Source organism: Crocodylus siamensis, chromosome 2 (genome assembly GCF_052110815.1).
Source record: "Crocodylus siamensis isolate JL-2025a chromosome 2, ASM5211081v1, whole genome shotgun sequence".
In the NCBI taxonomy this organism is placed as follows: Eukaryota; Metazoa; Chordata; order Crocodylia; family Crocodylidae; genus Crocodylus; species Crocodylus siamensis.
This window is the reverse complement of record NC_143396.1, coordinates 39977531-40004586: the sequence shown is the minus strand read 5'-3', so window position 1 is coordinate 40004586 and position 27056 is coordinate 39977531.

Sequence of the window (27056 nt, the reverse complement as noted above, 5' to 3'; positions counted from 1 at the left end):
GCTGCAAGAGGCTCAATCCTTGTTGCTGGTGGCGGGTGCACCTCTGGGTAGACAACAGGAGGAGCCAGAGTAGTGCTGCCCTGGCCCTTCTCTGCCATGCACCCCAAGTCACATGTGCACCCATCACTGCCATGGAGCCAGTGCCAGGGCTCCAGGCCCAGGTGCAGCTGTTTGCAGCCTCCCTGCAACCTGCTGCAACTGCCTAGAGCCCAGGTCAGCTGTGGCAAGCAGTTGGGAGTCTGCAAACAGCTACACAGGGCCCTGGAGCCCCAGCCAGGATCAATGGCAGTGGTGGCTGCACACACTCCTCAGAGTGAATGGCAAGGGAAGGACTGAGTTTCTGCTGCCCCAGGCTTCTTCTCAGCTGTGTGCCCTGAGACATGAGTGCAGTGACTGCTGCTGCCATGAAGCCTGCCTGGGGCTCCAGAACCTGATGCAGCTGTTTGTAGCCTGCTGGCTACCTGACTCAGCTGGCCCAGGCAGCTTCCACCTGCCACACAGCCTAAGCTACTTGCAGGAGGACTTGTAGGCTCCTGGGCTGCTGATGTGAGCAGCCTGGCTTCTGTGGCTGGCAGCAGCTGTGCAGAGCCTGGGGTGGTGGTAGTATGCTGAGCAAAATGGCCTTGCTGACCCCTGCTCTAAATGTTTCAAAGAAATGCCACTACAGCTGAGGTTTTTCTTTGATTAATTTTGCCCAGGACACTCCAGGGTATTGTATAGATTCACTGGGGAGATAAGGCACCTTATTTTTATTCCTCCACCATCCCAGGATACACAAGCCCCAATTACTCTACCCCTTCCCATCCACCAAATCTCTAATGCTCTCCCCGCACCTCCCCCTTCCATGGTGAGAACAGCCCTCTCAGTGTTTAATTGCATAAATGTCCATTGCATGGTCTCAGTGATGGGGGCTTTGTGCTTCACAGGGAGCTGTACCTCAGTTTCCCTGGCCTCACAAACTCTCTATTTCTCAGCTCTAATCTGCATGTTCTCTGTGCCATGTAGTAAGCATGTTGGTTCTCAGTTCTGCCCTAATGTGTGTTGCATGTCTTGCAGTGAGCATGTTGGTTCTTAGTCTTGAGCCCTGACTATTCCTCTCCTCCCATAGTCCCCTGGCCCAAGACAGCTCCCTCATCCCAGCCAGCACAGATGCTCCTAACCCAAATCCCCCACCTCCAACCCTATCCCACTTCATTGAGACACATGCAAGATTTGAGTTCTTTAATTTTTTTAAAAAAAATCTTTTTGTTTCAGTCCTTTCTCTTTATTCCCCTTCACCTCACTTCAAACACTTTTTCAAGATTTCTCCCCCCTCACCCTCCACTCTGGCTAGGCCTATTCTGGCTATATTGGGAGGGAAGCCACATCCCCCATGCTGGTTTCTTCACCTCTGAGTTACATGTCACCCTCCCTGCTCCTCTCCCACCATGGGGAAGGAATAGAGTCTTGGCTTCTGTCCATGCCCCTGCACTCCAGCCTACTAATGGCAGGTCAAAGTCATACAGGTCCAGAATGACATGAAGCCTGTATCTGAAATCACCATTATTTTACAACATCACAACATTCTACAGATTTTTAACATTATACAGGTAACCTTTGCCAAAGCCCTAAGCATTTTAAAGTTATATCACTTGGGGAAAGGGTCATTTTTGAGCTTTTCTACCCAAGTTGAGATAAGATATTGTTAGTCAACTCTGCAGAGATAAAGCAATCATCTTGCAGTCATCTGGCATCCCAGGATGCCCAGCTCTCAGCCCCTCTGTCCCTTTACACCCTTGAAAGATCTACTTGTCTCACTGCTTAGTGGCTTTAGTTGGGAGCAGAGCCACCAGGGTTAACCCTGATAAGAGCATGGAGTTCAGGAAAGCAGGCCTGGGCTGCATGCTCTCACCACCTGACAGCTACCAGCAGTCAGTCAAGGATAGATCCTATGCTGTGCCAAGCCAAGGAAGGGATTCTCTTTGTACTGAACTGGCCAGTCATGGGTACATGACAAACAGTTAAATGCCAATTAACACCTGATGAGCATGGGCAATTGGTTTTCAACACTAGATAGTCATCTCTCCCTTCCCCCACCCCTGCTGACCATTGCACCAGTTCAGGTCCGATGCTCTTCATTTGAAAGGAAACATTATTCATTTGAAATGATTCTGTCAACACTTGCCTTACCAAACCAATGCAACAAGTATGCTGGTTCTCAGTTTTGCCTGTTGTATGCTCTGTTCTTTAATTTAGCCACCAAAGATATAAAAAGTTTAAATGGCCAGAAGTTGAAGCTTAAACTATTTCAGTCTGGAAATAAAGCACATGTTTTAATGGCAAGAGTAATTAACAACTTATTAAGGAATGTAGTTGATTTTCCATCACTGGCAGTCTTTATATTAAGATTGGATGTTTTCCTAAAATATATGCTCTAGCACATGCAAGAAATAATGGGATTTGCTGCATGAATTACTATGAAAAACCTCTGGTCCAGGTAAAGATGATACTTAATTATTTTAATGGACACTTCTGGCTTTAGTATCTATTAATCTGTGTATCTGAGGGGGAATTTTTTTTTTTATTATTTGAATAAAGACATTTTATTGTATACCAAAGCTGCTATCCCCAAACCATATGGATCCATATACTTTTTAATTTAGGTTTAGGTGTCCATAGAACATGCGGGGTCTTGCTTAAAATATTAAACACTTTTGGACAGAAATTCTCATAATTTGTTTCTGGAAACTCTCAGCATTTGGTTCTGACAAAACAGCAAGTTCTCTACAGGAAATGTGGAAAGAATTGAACATTTTTCATAGATTTATAGACATTAGGGCTAGAAGGGAGCTCAAGAGATCATCAGATCCAGCCCCCTGCCCAAAGGGCAGGAAGTCAAATGGGATCAGATGGCCCCAGCAAGATAAGCATCCAAATGCAACTTGAACACATGTAGAATAGGTACTTGCACCACTTCTGGGAGGAGTCTATTACAGATTCTGGAGACTCAGGCAGTAAAGAAATTGTTTCCTTATGTCCAGTCTAAGACCTTGTCTTTCCTAGGGGAGCCCTGGTGAACAGATGTTCTCCCAGATCCAGATATACTTACAAGCTACCACCACAACCCTTTTGAGCCTACACTTTTCCAAGTTGAACAGTCCCAGGCCTCTCAGCCTGTCCCCATAGGGCCTTCTCCCTTGACCTCTGATCATGCGCATGGCTCTTCTCGAGACTCTCAGGGTTCTCCATGTCCTTTTAAAAGTGTAGAACCCAGAATTGGATGCAGTACCCAGCTGCGACCTCACCAAGGCTGAATAAAGTGGGAGAATGACATCTTGGGTCTTGTTTGAGATACATCGGTAAATGCAAGCCAAGGTTTTATTTGCTTTGCTGGATGAAGCATTCTATTGGTGGTTCATATTCATCTTGTGGTCAATCATGATCACAAGTCTCTTTTGGATATAGTGCTAGTGAATGAAGCTTATAGGTATGGTGTGAGTTCCTTCTCCCGAGGTGGAGCACCTTGCATTTCTCTATATTGAAGGTCATCAGGTTTATATCCACCCACCTTGCGAGCTTGTCTAAGTTGGCCTGAATCCACAGTCTATCCTCCAGGGTAACCACTCTTCCCCATAGTTTGGTGTCATCCGCAAACGTAGCCAGTTCACTTCTGACACCTAAATCCAGATCGTTAACAAATATATTAAACAGTACTCGTCCAAATACTGAACCCTGAGAGACACTACTGGTTGCCATGTGGACTGTCACTCTCTGGGTCCAACCATGGAGCCAGTTCCCCAGCAATTAGACCATGAGGTTGTCAAGGCCACAGTTCCCCAGTTTTGCCATGAAGACATATTGGGAGACCAAATCAAAGGCTTTTTTTGAAAGCCAAGTAATTTACATAAACCTCTCCCCCCCTCCTCCAGGTGACACATCATATGGTCATAGAAGGAGATGAGGTTGGTCAGGCAAGACCTACCCGTAGTGAAGCTGTGTTGGCCGTCTCTCAGAATGGCGCCTACTTTCAGCCTCTTATTGAAGGACTCCTTGATAATTTTCTCCAAGATCTTTCCAGGGATCAGCCTGTAGTTCCCTGGATCTTCCTTCCTTTCTTGAAGATAGGCACTACATTGGCCTGCTTCCTGTCTTCAGAAACCACTCCCAAGTGCCACAAGTTCTCAAATATCCATGTCAATGGTCAAGCTAACATGTCAGCCAACACTTTTAGCACTCTTGGGTACATTTTATCTAGGCCCATTGACTTATGAATGTCCAGCTTCTTAAGATGTTCCCTCATAAGATCTTCACCAAATGTAGGCATATGGCCACCCATACCCTTGTAATTCTTTGTCCTGTCAGGCAGGGTGATCCCTTTGAGCTGTTGAAAAAACAACACAAAGTAATCATTAAGAAGATTAGTTTTTTCCTGGTTGTCAGTTATCAGCTGCCCCATTTGATTCAGTAGGGGCCCTACATCACCGTGGTTTTTCTTTTGACTTCCTCCATATCTGAAGGACTTCTTATTTTCCTTCATTCCTGTAGCCACTTTGAGCTCAGTTTCAGCCTTGGCTTTTCTTGTCTGCTCCCTACAGGTGTGGACCAGTTATGCATAATCCTCCTCAAAGGTATTTCCCATCTTCCAACCCTTACAGGATTCTCTTTTAAGATTAAAGAGGTCCATGAGTTCCCTATTTAGCCAGTGGGGAGGGGTTCCCAGTCCTTTTACTACCTTTCCTGTAGCCCAGAATGGACTTCTATTGACCTTTTAGGATCACATCCTTAAGAAAAGACTGCTCATCTTGAACTCCCAACCCTGTCAGATCATGATCTTTTAGTGCAGCAACAACCAACCTTCTGAATTTATGAAGGTCGGCTTTCCTGAAGTCGAGGATTTCTGCATTGCTGACTGATTTGCCAGCTTTGTGATGGATAAGGAAGGTGATCAACTCACGATCACTGTTGCCAAGCTTCCCTTCAACCCTCAGGTCACTCACTAGGTTATCCCCTTTGGCCAGAACCAGATGTAGCAGTGCATCACCCCTTGTCAGCCCATGGACTTCTTGAATCAGATAGAGCTTGCCAGTGCAGATGACGAAGCTATGCAACTGATCAGATTTGGTTGGCTGAATGGTCCTCCTATGTGATGTTAGGGTGGTTGAAATCACCCATTGCAACCATTCACCAAGAGTGCACAGCCTCTGTTAGTTCACTAGAGAATTTGTGGTCAATTTCTTCCTCCTGGTTAGGTAGTACTAGACTCTTAAGGTTATATCCCCTTCACCACATTCTCCCCATATTCTAACCTAGAGGGTTTCCAGTCACCTTCCTTGGGTGCCAATGTCAGCTAGCAGGGATGTGTACTGCTCCTTGATATAGGGAGCTACACCCCTGCCCTTCCTCCCAGCAAGATCCCTCTTGTACATGGTATAGCCATCTATACCTGTGTTCCAGTCATAAGTGGAGTCCCACCAAGTCTCTGTTATCCCTATGAGGTCATATTTGTTATTGATTAGCATATAACAATCTTATTTGTTGTTCCTTCTGTTTGTTCCCCATGTTCCTGGCATTAATATATAGGCAGCTAAGCCTGCCGTTGGAAGCCCCAGGCTTCTCTGTACACTTAGGGGAGTTCCGTCTATGGGCTGGGGTAGAAGTAAGTTCGATTTTATTTCCTGACCTACTCATTATGTGCTTATCTCTTCCGGGGCTTCTCCTGATGGCTGTCTGCCTATCCCCCGGTGAGCTTAATTTAAAGCTCTGTCAAGCAGGTCAGCCAAACTAGTCAAATAAAGTCTTTCCCATTGGGGTGTGGTGATGGCCATCTCTTCCCAGCAGACCACTGCCTCTGTCACTGAGGTATGCACTGTGTTTTAAGAAGCTGAAGCCTTCACAGTGACACCAATTCCTCAGACTTCTGTTTACCCCTTCAAAACATCTCTTCCTCCTGTGCCTGGGACCCATAACTGGGAGGATCAAGGAGAAAACTACCTGGAGCCCCTGGTCTCTAAGCCCAGCCGGGATTGCTCTGAGCAGTGTCATTTGTGCCCACATGGATGAAAAGCATGGGGTAGTGGTTCGAAATGAGGAGCATGGGGTAGTGGTTAGTAATTAGTTTTTATGAGTATTAAGTTTCAGATATTTATGTAAGAGAACTAGGAAATTCAGTAACTAGAAATTTCTATTCTGCTATATTTTTTGAGTTTTCAGACAATTTGGGGGGATAAAAATTGGAATAAACAGAAAAACTCAAAAATTGTCATGGAAGTTTAATTTTATAATAATTAATTTCTAAATTAAAATATGCTCTCCAGGTTCCTCAGCTGTTTACTTCAGTTGATGGGATTCTTTCCAGCTTCACTGCTGCCCAGTACTGAATAACATCCTCAGTACTGACCAGCTCAATTAGTCTCTACACTTCTTTCAGTGTTGACATCAGTAAAATTAACACAGATTATGTCAGCTTCAGTCTGTAGCTGTCAGAACTTCCAGATCTCTGGCTCCATGTAAGCTTTGCCATGATGACTTGCTGGCCAAGGACTCAAACATTTACAGGCCCCAGGTCAGCTGATTTACAAGGTGGCAGACTCCTAGATGAGCTGCCTACCTAAATTGAAGCTAAGAGGCTCCTATACACCTGCAGAGAGTCTGCTCTGATGCATGGAAATGCAGAACATCGGAGCAGACTCAATTTAATTGAATCTGCCAGAGTCTGGAAATTAACGTGCTCCAGCAGACTCTATTGTCATGTGTATCTGCATCCCCGCACTGAAAAATGGAGATGTGGTGCTTTGAACTAAGGCTTGTTTGATGAGCTTTAGTTGATAGCGCCCTGCCACCCTTTTTCAGCTCAGGGACACTGATACACGTGACACTTGGGCGCTTTTAATTAGCATGACTTACTAATTAAAGTGCCCCCTGCCCCCATGCCTCCTAGAGCATGTGTAAAAATGCTCCAGGAGTCAGGGATCTAAAAGGTGTGGGCTCCCTTCCTCCAGGGCACACCAAATGACAAGGATGCCACAAAGCCAAAGACACCCAATCTGCCAAGCAGCCCCATCAGGGCTGGTGGGCTGATAGAAAGCTAGGCAGAGTCTAGAGGGAACTTTTTATAAAATATAAAAAAAAAACCTTTTGAAGGATTTTCTAGCAAAAACATGAAAAATTCCAATATACTGTCCTACCAGCAGTATATTGAATGTAGAACATCATCTACTTTCATCTCATTTGCTTTCTATCCTCTGAAGCCAACCTCTCTACCACATTTATGAACACGGTGCTTCTGTTATCTTTAAATCTGAGTTTATACATTGCTTTCATGAGCCGTTATCCTCACTAGCCTTCTGCTCTGAAAACTAGACATTTCTCATTCTCTTTTAAACCTTTTCAGCATTCTGTTCCATTTGCCTTGAGAAACCAAACATGCAATCTGGTACATCCATGAATAAAAAGTTCCATTTGAATGTATCTGCTCTAGGGCCTGGCTGCTAGCCTGTTGTACTTTTCTCCATGCTGAAGTCCAGTTCCTGCAAACACTTATTCACTTTCAATTGTACTCAACCCTGAGTGCACTCAGCTCTGAGCGAGATGTGCATACATCTTTGAACACAGAAGGGAAATATTAGAGAAAATTATGAGGGGAATAGGAGTCAATGGAATAATGAATCATTAAAGTATTTGGGAAAGGTTCAACTACCTTTCCTACCTACTGTAAGAAAAAGTCAGAACTGTTTCCAAAATTTTTTAGGACAAGCACAGCATCATGAAACTAATGATTATAGGAACTATATGGTATGTATGCAAGATGATAAACAAAACTATAACATGCCATTTGTTTCATTTTTGTGAGTTTTTAAAAAATCAGGGTTACCAGAAGATTTCATAAAGGGGGGGAAAGAGCTTTCAAAAAGGTTAAATTAAGCATGCACTGAATGCTTCGTACAGCTTGATTAGTGAGGTCATTTAGCACATATTTCTGGGCTCAAGTCAGTTTTCATTGTAACTTTGTACTTCACCTTTAAAATTCTGATGTCTGACATTCCTATTTAAACAAAAATTACACTCAAAGGGCTATATTTTTTCTCTTCTTGACACCAGAGTAAATGCAGAATACCAACACTGATTGACAGGGGTACTTTGGATATAAAGTTGTGCCATTAGCATCAGAATATGGCCCAGACTCAATTTTGGAACACACTTACAAAAGTTCATTAGATACTAAGTTCATGTACCACGATACTGAATATAGTCACATATTTTCAATCAAAACACATTCTTTTTGAACCCATAGTCTGTCATTCATATAGAATCTGATGTTCATTAGTGCTGTCATGATGTTAGGGTTGGAAGGGACCTCAAAAGATCATTGAGTCCGACCCCCTGCATAGATAGGAAAGAGTGCTGGGTTCAGATGACCCTAGCCAGATGCCCATCCAACCTCTTCTTGAAGACCCCCAGGGTAGGGGAGAGCACAACGTCCCTTGGGAGCCCATTCCAGACCTTGGCCACTCTAACTGTGAAGAAGTTCCTCTTAATGTCCCATCTAAATCTGCTCTCTGCTAGCTTATGGCCGTTATTTCTTGTGACCCCCAGAGGCACCTTGGTGAGTAGAGCCTCACCAATTCCCTTCTGCACCCCCATGATGAATTTTAGGCAGTCACAAGGTTGCCTCTCAACCTTCTCTTGCGGAGGCTGAAGAGGTCCAGGCGCCCTAGTCTGTCCTCGTAGGGCTTGGTCTGAAAGCCCTTAACCATATGAGTGGCACTTCTCTGGACCCTCTTCAGGTTATCCACATCCCTCTTGAAGTGTGGTGCCCAAAACTGAACGCAGTATTCCAACTGCAGTCTGACCAGTGCCCGATAGAGGGGAAGTATCACCTCCTTGGTTGTTTGTCATGCACCTGTTGATGCATGATAAAGTGCAGTTAGCTTTTCTGGTGACTTCGTCACACTGACCACTCATGTTCAACTTGGAGTCTACTAGGACTCCAAGATCCCTTTCTGCTTCCATGCTACTGAGCAGGTCATCCTAGGCAGTAGGTGTGCTGGACATTTTTCCTCCCTATGTGCAGCACTTTGCATTTCTCCTTGTTAAATTGCATTCTATTGTTTTCTGTCCATTTGTCCAACCTGTCCAGGTCCTGTCTGTAATTGTTCCCTGCCCTCCGGTGTGTCCACTTCTCCCCACAGTTTTGTATCATCCACAAACCTGGACAGAGTACACTTCACTCCCACGTCCAAGTCACTGATGAAGACATTGAAGAGTATTGGTTCAAGGACTGAACCCTGCGGGACCTCACAACCTACTCCCTTCCAGGTCAATACCAACCCATCCACTACCACTCTCTGGATGCAACCCTCTAGCCAATTTGCAATCCACCAGACTGTGTAATCATCCAAGTCACAGACTCTTAACTTGTTCATCAGTATGGGGTGGGATACTGTATCAAAGGCCTTCCTGAAGTCTAAGTAAATGATATCAGCCCCAAGTCAAGGTGTTTTGTAACCTGGTTATAAAAAGAAACTAGATTAGTCAGGCATGATCTACTTGCTGGTTTCCCCTCAGCATACTTTTTCCTGCTGGGCTCTCACATATATGAATCTTAATAATCTTTTCAAAGACTTTGCCAAGGATGGAGGTGAGACTGACTGGCCTATAGTTGCCTGGAACCTCCTTCCTCCCCATTGTTTTCTCCCATACCATTGTATATAATCTTGTATATAATTATTGTTGTTGTCTGTTAATATTGAGACATTCATGTAGTTTCCAATTAATTGAAGTGTGTCCATTTGTACTAACTATTGTGGTGGGGTAGCGTTGGGCTGCAAGCAAACACCCTCCTTAGAGCCACACTCCTTTCCCTGTGCTGAATTCTGAGAGGAATTCTCACTTGCTTAATTAGGAGTTTAGCATTCAACAGATGGAATTTGGCTTTAACAACATGTAGATGCACCCTTTGGCAACAAGGACACACTGTTGGCTCATATTCAGTATATTTTCCACTGTAGCCCCCCAGCTTCTTTTCTCCAGATCTGCTGCCTAGCCAGTCAGTCCCTAGTGTGTACCTGTGTGTGGGATTGTTCCCAAACTTTGCATTTCTCCTTATTTAACCTCATGAGATTTCTTTTGGTCTAATCCTCCAATCTGTTTAGGTCTCTCTGAAACCAAGCCCTACCCTCCAGTGTACCTACTACTCCCCCCAGCTTGCTGTCATCTTCAGACTTGCTGAGGGTACAGTCCATCCCATCTTCCAGATAATTGATGAAGACATTGAACAAAACTGACCCCACAACTGACCGCTAAGGTACTTCCCTTGAAACTGACTGCCAGCTAGACATCAAACCATTCATTGCTACTCTTTGAGCTTGGTGATCAAACCAGTTTTCTACCTACCTTACAACCTATTTTTCCAACCCATTTTTCCTTAGCTTGCTTGTGAGAATGCTGTGTGAGACCATATCAAAAGCTAAAATGAAGGTATATCATGTCCACTGCTCTCCCTACATCCACTGAGCTAGTCACCACATCATAGAAAGCAATCAGGTTGGTCAGGCATGACTTGCTGTTGCTGAATCAATGCTATTTCTCATCATCTTCTCCTCTAGTGCTTAGAAATGGATTCCTCTATGATCTGCTTCCTGATTTTTCCAGGGTCTGTAGTTCCCTGGATCTGTCTTCTTCCCTTTCTTAAAGATCAGCACTGTATTTGCCCTTTACCAGTCATCAAGGACCTCTCTCAATCACCATGATTTTTTCAAAGATAATGGTTAGTAGTTCTGCAATCACATCAGTCAAGTCTCAGGTCCATCATGTCCAGGACCATGGACTTGTACACATCCAGTTTTTCTAAATAGTCCCTAACTTCATAGAATCATAGAAGTAGGGTCGGAAGAGACCTTATAGAAAAAACATTTAAAGCTGTGTCTATGGCCAAATCGCTGAATCTTTCCAAATCTCGCTGAATTGATTCGAATGGTTCCAATTCAATTCAGAGAGATTAAAGGGTCTCCTGATTTGATTTGTATTCAGAGATTTGGCCACTGAATCGGGTCGAACCTCCACCAAATTGAATCAGGAACCAAAGCTTCACACAGCCCTATTGACCTTGCCTGTGAAAACTGAGTTAAAAAAGGCATTGAGTACCCTAGTTTTTTCTGCATTATCTCTCACTAGGTTGCCTCCCCATTCAGTAAAGGACCCACATTTTCCCTGATCTTTTTGTAGCTTACATACTTGTAGAAACCCTTTTTTTTACCCATAACATCCCTTGCTAGCTGCAATGCATATTGTGATTTAGCCTTCCTGATTTCATCCCTGCATTCCTGAACATTAATCTTATACTCTTCCTTAGTCTTTTGTCCAGGTTTCTACTTCTTGTATGCTTCCAGAAGAGTTTCCTGCTAAGCCAAATTGGTCTTCTGCCACACTTGCTAGTTTTCATCCAGATCAAAGTGGTTTGTTCCTGCATGTTCAGTAAGTTTGTTTAAAGTATAGCTATCTCTCCTGGACTTCTCTCCCCCACAGACTGGCTTCTCAGGGGATCCTGCCCATCAGCTCCTTAAGTGAGTCTTAGTCTGCTTTTCTGAAATCCAGGGTTATTACTTTGCTTCTCTTCTGCCTTCATTTCCTCAGGATCTTGAACTCAGTCATCTCATGGTCTCTGCTATCCAAGTGCCATGCACTTCTACATTTCCCACCAATTTGTCTGTGTTTATGAGCAGCAGATCAAAATGAGCATGGCCCCTAATTGGCCTCTCAAACACTTCTGCTATGAAGTTGTACTCAACACTCTCAAGAAACTTCCTGGATTGCCTGTGTACCCTGATGCCCTCCCAGGAGATATCATGGTGATTCAAGTCCCCCAGGAGAACCAGGGCCTGTGATCTGGAATCTTCTACCAGCTGCTTGAAGAAAACCTCATCCACTTCATCATCCTGGTCTAGTTGTCTTTAGTAGGCATCCACTACAACATCACCATTTTTATTGTCTCCTCTGACCCTAACCCTGAGTCTTTCAAAAGGTCTGTCTCCAGTTTCATACTGAAGCTCTGAGCAACCATACAGCTCTTTTATATAAAGAGCAACTCCTCCTCCTCTTCTCCCCTTCCTGTCATTCCTGAACAGTAAATACACATCCATGACAGTGTACCAGTCAAGCAAGCTATACCATCAAGTCATTGTTATTCCATGTGCTCATTTACAATTATCCGTACTTGCTTGAGTATCCAACTTTTAAATTTGCAGGGGAAAGGGAAATTAACTGCTGTCAGCAGGAAGAGGATTATGGGCTTTGTGTATGTGCATGTGTGTGTTTCTTATGACTTGGCAGTGAAAATGGGTCAAGGTCAAAACATAGGAAGAAGTCATGGTTCATGCTGCTGTTATTGTTGTAGTCCAACCCTTCTACAAAAGCACCATGCTTCAGCATAGTAGAAAGTTGAAAGTGCACCACATTGCTTTTTTATGAAATATCCATAACCATGTTCTAGGCTGACCATCTAGAAAGTAATTTAATCAACATGGTGGTGAAAGCAGCTTGCTGCATTCGCTAAAAAGAGGGTGTAGAGTATGTTCCAAACTTGCACAGAGTGAATTGCCAGCCAAGGTAATGCCCTTGCACTTAGGAGAAGTAATTCCTAACTGTCTTTCACTTCACCAAATGTTCAGTCATGCTAGCCCAACCTTACCTTATGTGTAATTACACTGAGATCTGTCTTAAGCACCCACTCAAGAGACTGAAAAAATTTAGCTGATTTTCTTAGGTATTCTTCTAAGGAAAGTGAGAATAATTGTACTGAGGCAGTAGTAAAATACAAGGCTAGTGAGTAGGGGCTGATAAAAATAGTAGCAGCTTATGCTACCAACCTAAGTGCTGCTACCCAGGGTGATTTTTGAAGAGAGTAGGATAAGGTACTTAACTTTCCTTGAAAAAAAATGGGATTTAGGTGTCTAAATACCTTAAAGGATATGAAGTAAATTACCTCATTAGAGTTGCTTCACTACAGAGAGAGTGCTGTAAGTGCTAAACAAATACAGGCATTTGCTCTGTATTTGGATACAAATAATATACCACTTGCTTAAATGTGCCCTTTAGTAAACTGTATTAGCTCTCAGTGTCAAAGTATCTTCTACAAACATTTGAGAGATGTACAGGCCATCCAGGCTAAAATATGCTAGTCTGGATTTGCATCTAGTTTCAGGTATGTACATAATGCTATTCAGGAAAACAGATCTTATGATGTGAGGCTGAGAGCTATGAGACTCTTCAGCCTGGAAAAGCATAGGCTCAGGGATGATTTGGTGGCCGCCTATAAGTTTATAAGGGGTGATCATCAGAAGCTGCGAGAACATCTGTTCACCAGAGTGTCCCAAGGGATGACAAGATCGAATGGTCACAAACTCCTCCATGACTATTTCAGGCTGGACATAAGGAAGAACTTCTGAGCCCCCAAGGCCTGGAATAGACTGCCTTTAGAGGTGGTTCAAGTATCTACTTTAAACGCCTTCAAGAGACATTTGGATGTTTATCTTATGACCCCTGCTCACTTCCTGCCCCAGGGGCAGGGGGCTGGACTCAAAGATCTTCCGAGGTCCCTTCCAGCCCTAATGTCTATGAATCTATGAAATCATGTTAGTCTGAAGACAACACAGTACGGAAGGAGGGAGAGGTACAATGATAAAGTTGAGAATAGAATAGATTAAAATAGCAAATGAGGGAGGACATTTTAAAAAACCCAATGGAAGTAGAAAAATACATAACAGTATAAAAGTTTGAAAGTCAAATGGGAGAGAAGTCTCAGAGATCCTGGTTTTCCCTGAGATAAAATCACAAATTCTGTAATAAAACCCCCAAATTCTGCTATTAAAATTATAGGCTCACCACAGCTCCCCCCACCCCTGCTCATGCCTTTCTTTCTCTCTCACAGCTCCCACAGAATTGTTGGTGGCCCTCACCTTGCACCCACAGCCCCTGCTCTCCCAGCCCAGCTGGAGGGGGCCTCCAGGCTGCCAGGGCTATGGACCCTGCCCACCCCCTACTGCTGCCTGCTGCAGGGTGGGTAGAACTGGCTCCCTGTCACAGCACGCACTCCTGAGGAGACAGAGGGGACCTGCACCCCCTAGATCTGTGTGTGGGGCATGCACAGGCTGTGGGCACAGTCTCCTGCCCTTCTGCTCTCCCTGGGGTGTCTACAGCCCAGCAGGCATGACCCAGTGCAGCAGGGCACAGCAGGCCCATGCAGAGAAGCTGCACATGAGGCCACAGTGAGGGGAGTGGCATACAGTTGCGCCCCTCAAAACAGCCCTGCACACAGGCGATGTGTCTCCAGGGCAGTGCAGAACTTGCAGCAGTGAGCAGCTTTTCTGTGTGGCCCCGCTGTGCCCTATTGCATCGGGTCATGCCCACTGGGCTGCGGAAACCCAGTGGGAGGGAAGTAGGGCAGCAAGACACAGTGGGGCCACGTGGAAAAGTTACTTGCTGCTGTGAGCTCTGCAGTCCGCAGTGTCCTGGCAACATGCCTTCTGCACATGGGGCTGCTTTGAAGGGTGTAACCCTGTACTGCTCCTCTCACTGCAGCCCCACATGCAGGAGGTGCATCACCAGGGGAGAGCTCCCAGTGGTAAGCAGCTTCTCCACATGGCCCCACTGTGCCTGCCACACCAGGTCATGCCCATGCTGTGGGGGCCCCATGGGAGGGCAGCGGGGTGGGAGCCCATGCCTGCAGTCTGTGCCTGACCTGCACACAGATCTCGGGATGCAGGTCTCCCCTGCCCCTCTTGGGAGTGCATGACATGGTAGGGAGCCAGTCCCACCTCCTGTGCCTTGGACATACCACCTGGGGCCCCATCCCACTCCCTGTTGGGGCCTGTCAGTCGTGTTGCAGCCCTGAGTGCCAAGCCCCACACACACCCCGGCTGGGCAGCAGCCCCACCCTGAGCCCTGCCCAGCTCCCTCTCTCTCTATGGGAGCCTCAATCCCCCTCTTCTCTCCACCCACTTATCTGTGGGAGCTGGTCCCGGGCTGCTTGGGGCCATGTCCATGCACATGGTGCCCCCTGCCTCACCGTCCTCCTCTTCCCCACTTCCAGCTCCCTGCAGGCTAGAACTTTGTCAGCCTGCAGGGAGTTCATTGCAAACCTGGAAAATCCATGGGTTCTTTCAGTAAAACTAAAAATCCACATTTGCCTCCAATAAAAGTTAAAATGCACCGCTTACTCTGTTTTTTCCGTGGAAAATGGAAAATCCGGATCCCATGAGACAGGACATTGTGGAGACAGAAAAGAAAGACAATCACTGTCACCAGCATCTGCAGGAAGAGAATGGAACAGTTTAATAATTTATTCTCTCAGCATGCTAGCAGCCCCATTGCTAGCCTAAGTAAGCATGGTGCAGGATCTGGCCCTAACTGTACTTGACACAAGGCCTAAAAGTATTATAAAACACCTTGTTCAATTCTGATGTTTTCAAATGTTGTCGCCCATGCATTTTTAAACAAATATGAAGCTAAATGGTAAACATTCATATAAGTACCAGGACAGATGTATGTAGGATTAGATACTTAGATGGTTTAAACTGAGATCATTTTATACCAGCTGAGGATATGGTCCATAAAAATGGTGCAACAAACATTTTTTACCCTTTCTTTTCCTTTTTAAAAAATATTTCCCTAACATTATTATAACCAGGAGTGGGCATGTGGGGTGCCAATATTTGTTTGGGGGGACACAGGAATGATGGCTACTGCTGCTATGAGCCACCACTACCACCCAGAACTCAGAAATTGCTTATGCCTCAATCAACTTGATTTAAGTTAAAAAAAAATCTTATTAGGTCTTACTTGCACAAACCCACACCTATCTTGGATGTCCATTATATATTTTCTAGTTTGAAAGTCTTACACAATTTCAAATACTGCAAATCTCTCTTGTAGGCACTGTTATCTTGTATTTTTTTTTCTTTCTTTTTAAGTAGAGATATACTAACAGTCAATAATTCAAGTCCATCCTCCCATACACATACCTATATATTTAGGGATAAATCCCACACTGAGTATTCAGACCAAATTCTAAATGAAGCCAGTGCTATGTCAGAGGTTTTGTCTTGGCCTGTAGCCAAGGATCACAACACTTAATGTTACTAACTTAATTATTGATTCCTTACTCATATTGGTAAGTGCTTCCTTGTATAGGTGGTTCCATTAACCATGCACTGAAATGCTTTGTAGGGTTACCTATGTATAATGGTTAAGGATTCTACAGCTAGGCAACATGGTATTTATCAAAGCAAGAGTAACTACAGTAATTTTGGGGCAATGTCCTAAATTAAGTACTACAGAAGAGAAATCCATTGAAACTTGAGGTTAAAGGAATTAATTCCTGTTCATATAGTTTCATAGTTTCATAGTTTCATAGTAGCTAGAGTTGGAAGGGACCTAGGAAGATCATCTAGTCCGACCCCCTGCCTTGGCAGGAAAGAGCACCGGGGTCAGATGACCCCGGCAAGGTGCTCATCTAACTTCCTTTTAAAAATCCCCAGGCTAGGAGCCTGCACCACTTCCCCTGGAAGCCGGTTCCAGGCCCTAGCCGCCCTGACTGTGAAGTAGCGCCTCCTAATATCTAATCTAAACCTACCCTCCGCCAGCTTGTGACCGTTATTCCTGGTCACTCCTGGCAGCGCACGGGGGAACAGGGAGTCCCCCAATACCTGCTGATCCCTCCTGACCAGTTTGTAGCAGGCCACAAGGTCCCCCCTTAACCTTCTCTTGTGGAGGCTAAACAGGTTCAGGTCCCGTAGCCTCTCCTCATAAGGCCTGCCCTGCTGACCCCTGATCATACGAGTGGCCCTCCTCTGGACTCTTTCCATATCGTCCACGTCCCTCTTGAAGTGTGGCGCCCAGAACTGGACGCAGTACTCCAGCTGCGGCCTGACCAGTGCCGCATAGAGGGGGAGGATCACCTCCCTGGACCTGCTCGAGATGCATCTGTGGATGCATGACAGGGTAAGGTTAGCCTTCTTGACTGCCTCCCCACACTGCCGGCCCATGTTCATTGTGGAGTCAATGACGACTCCAAGATCCTTTTCCGTCTCCATGCTGGCAAGAGGGGAGTTCCCCAACCTGTAAGTGTGGTGCCGGTTCTTCCTCCCCATGTGCAACACCTTGCACTTATCAGTGTTAAACCCCATCCTATTCTCCTATATATTTAAGTGGAAAGAGAGAAATGTTTAAGCAACACTATCTTTTCCCCCTTCTTTTCCTGTTTTAATAGCTGGCCAAGAACTGTTATTCTTCTTTATCCTCTGAACCACTTCTGCAAGAAAATACTCACCAATATGAGTAAGGAAGCCATAGTTGGGTTAGTATTGTAAAACCCTTCAGTGTCTGGATTCTGCAGTCCACTATTCCCAGTTGCAGTACAGAAGTAGTGCAAAGTGACTGGGTACCAGCTAGTGGTAGCCAGTAAAGAATTGTCTTGTTCAAGAGGAACTTGTTGCTGGTATAAGCTCCTGGTATAGGCTTCTTTTGTCCACAGCCTAGGTTGTGCACATGTGGACAGGGAACTGTAGCATAGATGTTTTACATATTCTCTGAAGCCAACTCTGTTGCCAGGTCCTGCATCAGCTGTACCTCTGAACTCATGCCCAGGCAAGGATCCCACTCTAAATGATGTGCAATGAAAGTGATATAAATTCCCTCAGGGATAATATTCTAGTGACATAAGTTAGAAAATGTTCCTTAGAGTCTGGTGACACAGAATCAGGAAACTAAAACTGATTATTACCTGATGCTGGCAGCCTACCGCGTGTCCCTGAACTGAGTAGAGTTTGTATGCTGGGAAGAATTAATCCTGGTATCTCAGTATTCATGAACGTCTGCAAACAATTAACCAGAAAACAACCTGAATGTTTCTTATCTACCTGAAAGAAGGCTGTAGTTAACCGTGACCTGACACACCTCCAATTCTCAGAAAAACAAATAGGAGGACATAAATAAACACTTCACAGCAGCTATGATATGCAGTACCATTTCAAAATCTGAACGTTTAGAATGACAGGTTTCTTTTGTCTTCGGAGAAATAAAGGAAAATGTTGAAAAACCTATTAGGGTATATTTATAGTCTAAGCTTAATGTCCAAGGTGTAAGCTATGTATTTTTCTAGGAGGTTCTTCAAGCTAAAGTTTAAATACTTAAAAAAATTCCAAGTAGTACAGATTGAAGATTACTTTTGTACATGGCTCAGAAAAACATAGAATGGAACATACATAAAAACAATTCACCGCATCATGGTATAAAATCTGACATTTCAAAACAGCAGGTTCTTTTTTTCCCCAGGGAGATAAATAAACCTATTGAAAAGTATATTAGGGATATTTTATGATATAGGCTTAAAGTCTAAAAGTAGCTTAGGACAGACACTATGTGCTACCAGTTTAAGGATTACGCAAGTAACTTCTTGTGGGAAGAAAGTTCAGACTTTACCCAACAATATCATAGGAGATCAATACTTCTTTTCTAGCATGCAGTGAGAGTTTTCTTCAATATTCCTCTGTGCTAATCATTTTAGCAGTCATAGAGCTTTTATTTATTTATTTATTGCAAAAGGTATTTCACTAACATAGGCAGACAAGGTTCTTGTAGAGAGGGGTAGATCTGATATCATTTATTATACCAAATTAAATAGTTGGAAAAAAATTTCTTAGCAAGCTTTTGGGTTTAACAATCCTTCATCAGGCTGACGAAGGGTTTTTAAACCCAAAAGCTTGCTAAGAAAAAAAAAGGCCAACTATTTAAATTAGTATCATAAAAGATAAGTCAGATTAAAATATTGATTGGTTATCCTTTACTATGAGTTTTTAATTCAGTATGCAAATATATTCGTGACTGCATGTAGCACAGAAATACTTGAATAAGCTAGCTCAGATACTTGTCAAAATCTAACCATTGCTACAGAGCCCATGGGAAATGTGAATATGTTTATCATTTTTCAACAATGTAAAACAGGAATAACTCTAGGCAGTGGGGTTACATTGGCATAAGCCAAGAGTGCGGAGAGGCTCAACATAGCTATAAGGGCCCGAAGATCATTTATTCAATATTTTTTCAACTGTCCAACTGTATGCTCCAAATGTTTATTAATTCATCTTTATAAAGGACACAAATGATACTATTAACCTGGGAGCCTCTTCACATTACAGGAAATGTATCAAGTCAAGTATCCACTATTAATTAATATTCTTCTTGTACGATCACCATGAGGCCATGCTTACTCTGCTGTCTCTTATGTTCCCTGAACAAATACTGATCACCATTCTATATACTTTATTGTGTGGTTGCAGGGAGATCCAGCTACTTATGTTTTATGTTTTACTTGTACTGGATGGCACATAAAACACATGTTCTTTTAACAGGTTTATTATTATTGCAAGGCTGGGGCTGAGTGGGCTGCAGGATAATTGCAGACGGGATGTTCACTGTGAAAAATCTGATGTTTTAAATGTCAAGCCAATTTTAAAGGGAAACTGGCTCAGAAAATATATATCAGCAATTTAAGAACATTATTTTTAAAGAGGTACTGGTTGGCAAAAGGTATAATGCTCAAATTTCAAACAATTATAGAACACTTCCACATTTTTAAGTTTTAGGAATGTAAGCCATGCTCAAGGCTAAACCATCCCAGCCAAGTGTCTGTCTAACCTGCTCTTGAACATTTCTGAGAACGGAGATTCCACAATATCTCTAGATACCCTTCCAATGCTTGACCACCCTTGTAGTAAATTTCTCTAATCCGAAACCTAATTTTCCCCTGCTTCAGCTTGAGATCATTCGTCCTAGTCCTGTCCCCTATAGCCACAAAATAAAACCTATCTCCATCCTTCACGTATTTAGAGACTGATATTACCTCCCCCTTCCCCCACCATAATCTTCTCTTCTCCAGGCTAAATAATCCTACTTCTTTCAGCCCTTCCTCATAAATCTTGCCATCCAAGCACCTAATTATTTCTGCTGCTCTGGACTGTTTCCAAACTGTCTACATCCTTCTTGAAGTGTGGGGCCCCAAACTAGACACTGTACTCCAGGTGAGGCTGAATAGAGCAGAGGAATCACTTTCCTTGATTTGCAAGTGACACTCCTGTTAATACATGTATTCTCTTGGCCCTTTTTGCAATAAGTGTGCACTGTTGCCTAATATTCAGCTTCTGGTTTCTTGTAGCCACCAGGTCCTTTCCTCCAGTATTTCAGCCTAGCCAGTCACTCCCCAGTCTGTCTTTGTGCTTGCAATTATTTCATACCAAGGCCTTTGCACTTGTACATAAGAACTTAAGAACTGCCATACTTGGTCAGACCAATGGTCCATGAAGCTCAACATCTTGTCTCTGACAGCAACAGAAATGGAAGCTATAGGAGAGCACGGAATCAGATATATCTAGAGTGATATATTATATGTAACCCTTCCTAGTATTCACCATTATTGATTTAGAGATGCCTTGGGAAACATCTCCAGCTTTTCTGTTCAACGACTATTAATAGAGACTATACATACATATAGTACATACAAATATAGTACATACATTTTTCTAGTCCCTTTTTGAAACAAACTATTCTCATTGCCTCTACCACCTCTTTTGGCAACTAATTCCACAAGTTAACTATGCATTTCATAGCAAAGTGTTTTCTCTTTTAAGTTTTAAACCTGTCTTCTACCAATTTCATTGGGTAATCCCTAGTTCTAGTATTCTGGGATTTGATGAATAACAGTCCCCTATTTACTTCATCCATACCCTTCATGATTTTATATGGTCTTGTCTGTAACAAAATACAGATTGGAAGACTGGAACACAAATTGTACTGGGGATGATTTGGAAGGTGAAACCCAATAGCTCTATGTTCCGAGAGAATTTTTCAATAGCTCCAAGCACACACTGCATTTCATGGCTACAAGCAGCATCACACAGAACATAGCACATCTAATAAAGATCCAATTCTTGAAGTCCGAGTGGAGTCCTTTTATACTCTATGCTACTTCATTCCCAGAGAAGCCCCATTCTGTGTACTGAACAAGGATGGGAGTCTGTGTGAAATAATATTATGGTATAATGTAATTAAAATTCTATAATAATTTGAGGGGTGAATTAAGTTTGCATCATTATGGGACATTTTGTAGGTAGACTTGTGCTAGGTACAAACATTCAAAAAGCCCAAGGTGAAATGGATCTAAGTTGCACGATTTCCTGTAAGTGGAGTAGTTTAGATTAGTAGTGAACAGAACACACATTCACCCTTTGGTGAGCTGGGGACAGAGGGGGCATATCTTAGACCAAGTTCCACCATTTTGAAACCAGCCTGTGTGTGCTGAACTTGTGTTCTGCCAGGGGTTCGGACTGGTTCCAGGTCACTTATACCAGCAAAAGTATAATGTCTGGACCTGGCCCTAGTTTCAGATCAGAGAGCAAATAAAATAACAAAGTTAGAAAAAAAGCAAGAACTAATATTTATTTAATGTTTTGAATTTACACTGTGTTTTATATGTGATGTTTTGAAAGTAACTTCTTTCCAGAATGTCCCAAAAGCACATTATAAACTCCAGCTACCTCTGGAGTAAAACACAACCTCAGACCCGCAGCAGCTAGCAGACCCACACAACAGTCTTTAAGAAGAAAAATAAAAAAAACCCTTCTGCCATTGAAAATACAAGTTCTTTTTATTTTATTTTTAATTGTAGCATAGTTACACAGAATGTATGTGCAGTCTTAGCTGTAAATTTAGGGTAATCATTCTTACCCTGGTGAAAAATATTTTGGGACTTTTACGGAACTATGATTGGTCAGAGTCTTGTTTTATGTCTTATCAGAAAGAAAACAATGACACTATCAGCTGTGCGTCATTACATAAAATAAAATACTACATACAATGTTCTAACAGAAATATGATAGGTGTGTATGATTGACTTTGATTTTACCTCACAATATTTTCTGCTTATCAAGGAAAGCTTTTCTATAGGTTTGTTGAGCTTCATTGATCCATTTTAAGGATACATACGCCTCTTGCAAATGCTTTCACTTTAAAAACAATGTTCCCTTCGGGAACTAATATGTTTCCAAACACTATAAGGCTTGAAACAACTCAAAACTGTGCAAAGCTATTCTGAAAGAAAATTACACATGTAGTAAAAAATTTCATTGATTTCTCTCTTAAGGAAGTATTTTTTTATACCCCATTGAAGATGGAGTTTGAAGTCTTACCACGGGGAAAAAATCCATCTTTCGTATATATTACCAACATGCCCAGTTAAAAACCTTTGAAAACTAGCTAATCTGCACCCTATATGTAATTGAAAATAACCCAAGGATTAATTCACATTTTTCTAAGGATATTATAATATTATATATTATTATAATATTGAGTGACAAACAGAATTTGTTTTTCATGCATTTCTTATGTAGTTTCTGAAGTGTCTATTGTTTTATTCTCCATTATTGTTTCTCCTTAAAGCTTCAAGATTTTCATTGCTTACTCAATATGGGGGGCAACAAATCTCAGGAGAGAGCACTTTCATCCATCCAAAGGTTCATTCACTCAGTTATGAAAAGTGAATCTGGGATAGTTTTCTTGTCCATTGTTTCTTAGTTTCCCTTCCCAGATCACCCAATCATTGCAATTTGTCAGATGCCCTAATTCATTCATAATTTTCCATAGCTTATTATATTTCACATCCATTTCTTTTTCTTTATCCCCTCTCCCTTTTCTTGTTTATTCTACCATAATTTCCCCCTTCATGAACTTATCTCACCCTTTTTGATTTTAGATTATTTGCAAGTATTGAGATATCAAGGCTTTTAATTGTGAAGGCATTGAATATAGGGAGGACTACTGAGGCACCATAAAGGAGGCACTGGTATCACCTCAGAGGCCCATCTGTCAATGGGACATAGGCGTGTGCACAAAGTATGTGCTTAAGTAGTGCACAGAATAAGGAAGCAGATAAAGTTATATTTAAATACTAGGGTGTATGAAGCAGGCCCCATTCGATTTGGATTCGGATTCAGCCTGAATCAGGGACAATGATTTGATTCGTTGATTCAGATCACTATCCCTGATTTGATTCAGCCTTGGATTTGATTCCAAACCTTCCAAACTGGCCCTGATTCTATTCCAAACCTTGGAAATCTTCAAGAGGAGACTGGACAGACACCTTGCTGGGATCATTTAATCTCAGCAGTATTCCTGCCCAAAGCAGGAGGGTTAGACTTGATGATCTTTCAAGGTCCCTTCCAGACCTTTATTTCTATGGTTTCTAAGACTCGATGCTGATTAAGAGAATCAGTGATTCAGACATAGACACAGTTTTAGAAGTTTTTTTCTACATACCTTGAGGTAGCAAGTGTGGCTCATGATTGCTGAAATGCTGGGTGCATGGAGTGTCTCATGGGAGTATGGGGGGGCCCTCCACATGCTTGGCAGTGAACCAGGAAGTGGACTGGAAGTACTTTTGGTCCACTTATGGGTCTGCCAGGGAGCGTGCTGGGGAGACCCCCTGCAACCTCATGGCTCAGCAATCAACCACAGGGAGACCCTCGGTGCCCCCCCCCAGACCCAGGAAGCAGCAGTCGCTGAGCCAGGACATGTGGGGGCGGGGGGAGGAGGGGCCCTGCACACTTCCCAGTGGTCCTGGAAGTGCACTGGAAGTGCTTCTGGTCCATCTCTGGGTCTGTTGCCGAGTGTGCTGGAGAGCCCCCCATGCTTCTGTGGGACACTCCATGTACCCCAGCATCGCAGCACTCATAAGCTCCTGATACATAGAGGTACATAGAAAAAACATTTAAAGCTGTCTCTATGTCTGAATCTCCAAATCTTTCCAAATCTCTCCAAATCAATTTGGAGGGCTCAGATTCAATTTAGAGAAATTAAAGGGTTCCCTGATTTGATTCAGATTCAGGGATTTGGCTACTGAATCAGGCCGAATCTCCACTGAATCAAATCAAGGACTGAAGCTTTGCACAGCCCTATTAAATACTATTAAATATGTAAGGAGTGAAGATCAGGAGCTGGGAAAAAAACTTTACTAGGGCATCCCAGGCCAGGACAAGGAGCAATGACCATAAATTGTTAGAGAGTGGCTTTGGGTTGGATGTAAGGAAGATCTTCTTTATGGTAAGTGTGATGAGAATCTGGAATAGACTTCCCAAGGAGGTGATGAAGTTTCAAACTTTGGAAATCTTGAAGAGGAGACTGGACAGACACCTTGCTGGGATCATTTAATCTCAGCAGTATTCCTGCCCAGAGCAGGAGGGTTGGACTCAATAATCTTTTGAGGATCCTTCCAGCCTTTTATTTCTATGGTTTCTATGATTCTATGAAGACAGAGTCTACAGAAAACTTGTTGTCATCAACATGGCCATGTCATAGTTTTATTGAAGTTGTAAAGTAATTCTGCTTCTGAATCTACAGAGAAAACTAAAATGTTCTAGAAACACATCAAGCATTAAAAAACAAGAATGAAAATGGATCCTTCTGATGTTCATTGCTTATTAATATTTATCGATTTATCTAGTTCAGAAATATCATTCTAATAAATCAATTCATTATATGTATTTATGTTTGAATATGTACTTTTGTTTGTGAAAAAAGATACAACCTACAGATTTCATTTCTGGTAACTGCTATGAATTGTCTTTGTATTTGTTCTCTGATGTCTTTTTGTTACTTTACTGCCGTGTTTTGGGGCTTAGCTTGCTATATTAGCTAAAAAGCAGCTGTTAAATGTATTCCATTTATGTTTTGCTCCTGAAAGAGCTATTTCTTTGTGTACTAATGTAGAGTTCATGTTATAATGGGCAAAATGTCAATAATTTTCAACAAGAATAGAAAGAATGCATGCCTCTGAATCCCTAGACTTGATAATGAAAACTTATAAAGGTCCAGTTTCAAATAGTGATTGTGCAAATGCTGGTATCTTTCAAATCTGAGTATATTGCAACTAAAAATAAAGTAAGTTTTTTAAAATTATTTTTCTACTTGCTCTTCTTTTTGCCTGTTGTCTCTCAAATTCATTTCTGCACAAGGTTCCAGCTTCAACTGCAAGGAAAGAGGTCGGAGAAGTGGGTTTAAGTCCTCTCACACTAAGGTAGGTGAAGAACCCACATACCCTATTTCACTCCATTCAGTAGATTCAATTCATTGATTCTATTCTATCCACTAGTTTCACCAGATGTTTAGGTTTATGTAAACCAATAAATTTATACAGCTCTTTAGATATTTACAAAACATTTCAAAAATCAAAATAATCTTCTGCTAACTATGATATGTTCATTATGCTTCCTTCTTTCCTCGCTATCTTCTTTTGTAATACATATTCTCTACCCTCAAGCTATCTAAAAAAAATAATAACTATGACAATGTTGGATATTTTGCGATAAAGCATCAGATGTTGTTGTCCAGATTTCTAAAAAAGATAACAGTTTATTGTCAATGGCTTTATCAGAATGGACTGTCAATGCTGCAACATGAGCAGTATGTTTTGGATATGTATTAACACAAAGTACTGACAGCTTTGAGGACAATAATCTTTATAAACTCCAATTAGAGAATTTTCTGCCATATAATTGTAAATCTTGATGAAGGTTTGCGGAACTTATTGTCTATTTTTAGCTGCAGCATGACAAAAATGCTTTTCTATTATATGTCAACAAGCATGGAGTTCCATAAAAATAAACTGAATGTCTCAAAGTTAGAAAACTGTTGAAAAACAATATACCCATACATTGCATTTGTCCCAGATGGCTACAAAAGATTAGGAGACTCTAAAAGCATCACTTTCTTCCCCTCTCCATAATTATCAAGGAGATATTTATGTAATGAAGATATGTTTCAACCATCTTTGCTTTGTTCTTTTTCTGTTTCAAGTTTTGACTCTGTTTTCTTTATAATACAACATGGCAAATTTGTTCAGACCTAAAATCCTGCTAGTAGAAATGTAATCAAATACCTCTCAGGGATAATATAAACTGAAGCACATTTGGCATAAATATACTTGGTGTTGACACCCAAATGAGTGGTGTGTTGGAAGGAAATTAAGCATCAGCTTGCAAAGCAAAATGATACAATTATGGAGTGGGGAGGTGATCATCTAGTTACTATTGGTTCTGTTGAGACCACACAATGAATACTGATGATGGTACAGTTCTGAGCATACCAGCACAAGAAAGTTACTGCCAAACTGAATACCCTCTCTGCATTCATGACTAGAAAGATAATTAAGTGCTTTTGAAAATTGTCTATAATACGTTGTCCACCCATTCATTTCCTTTGGGGGTGCTAATATACATTATTACTGTATTTCTCCCTGATTAACTTATTTTCCCACACACAACATCCCCCAAATATAGTACACATCCTTTTTTTTTTTTTTTGGAAAGCCGAAATGAAGAGGAAAAGAATTCATCCAGTCCCTATTTCAGATTCCACACTAGGTAAATTTTTAATACACTACAAGACTAGGGATGCACTAATAGAGATTTTTGGGGCTGATACCAATAGCCAATCTTTAAGGAGGCGTATCAGCTGATACCGATCTGATTTCTGATACAGCTGCATGAAGTTCGTAAGTCTGTTGTGGTGAAAGGGGAGGGGAGGAAGGGGCATGGAGGGTGCAGACGAACACCCCCCTGCAGTGAGGGTGGCGCAGGTGTGCGATGGAACATGGGGCACTTGTCTGGGGAGCTTGTCTGCGGAGCATGGAGAGGGTGGCGGCGGCTCCCACTGCTGCACAACGCTGGTCCACAAGTGGCTCATTTGCTCATCTGGTGCCTCCTGCTGCTGCTCCTACTGCTCATCCGGGAGGATAAAGTAGGGTGTGTACTCTCGGATCTGCACTGGGTGGGGTGGGCTGAGCAGGCTTCAGCTGCAGGTTGGGGCTGGAAACTGCGCTGTTCTGCACTCAGAGCAGGTTCCTGTGGTGCTGGGAGCATGGACCCCAGCCCCAGCGCACAGCTGCAGCCTGTCTGGCCCACCTGGTACAGATCCAGGGGTCACCCCTCCTTCCCCCATGCCGTCTCAGATGAGCAGCAGAAGCAGTGGCTGGAGCC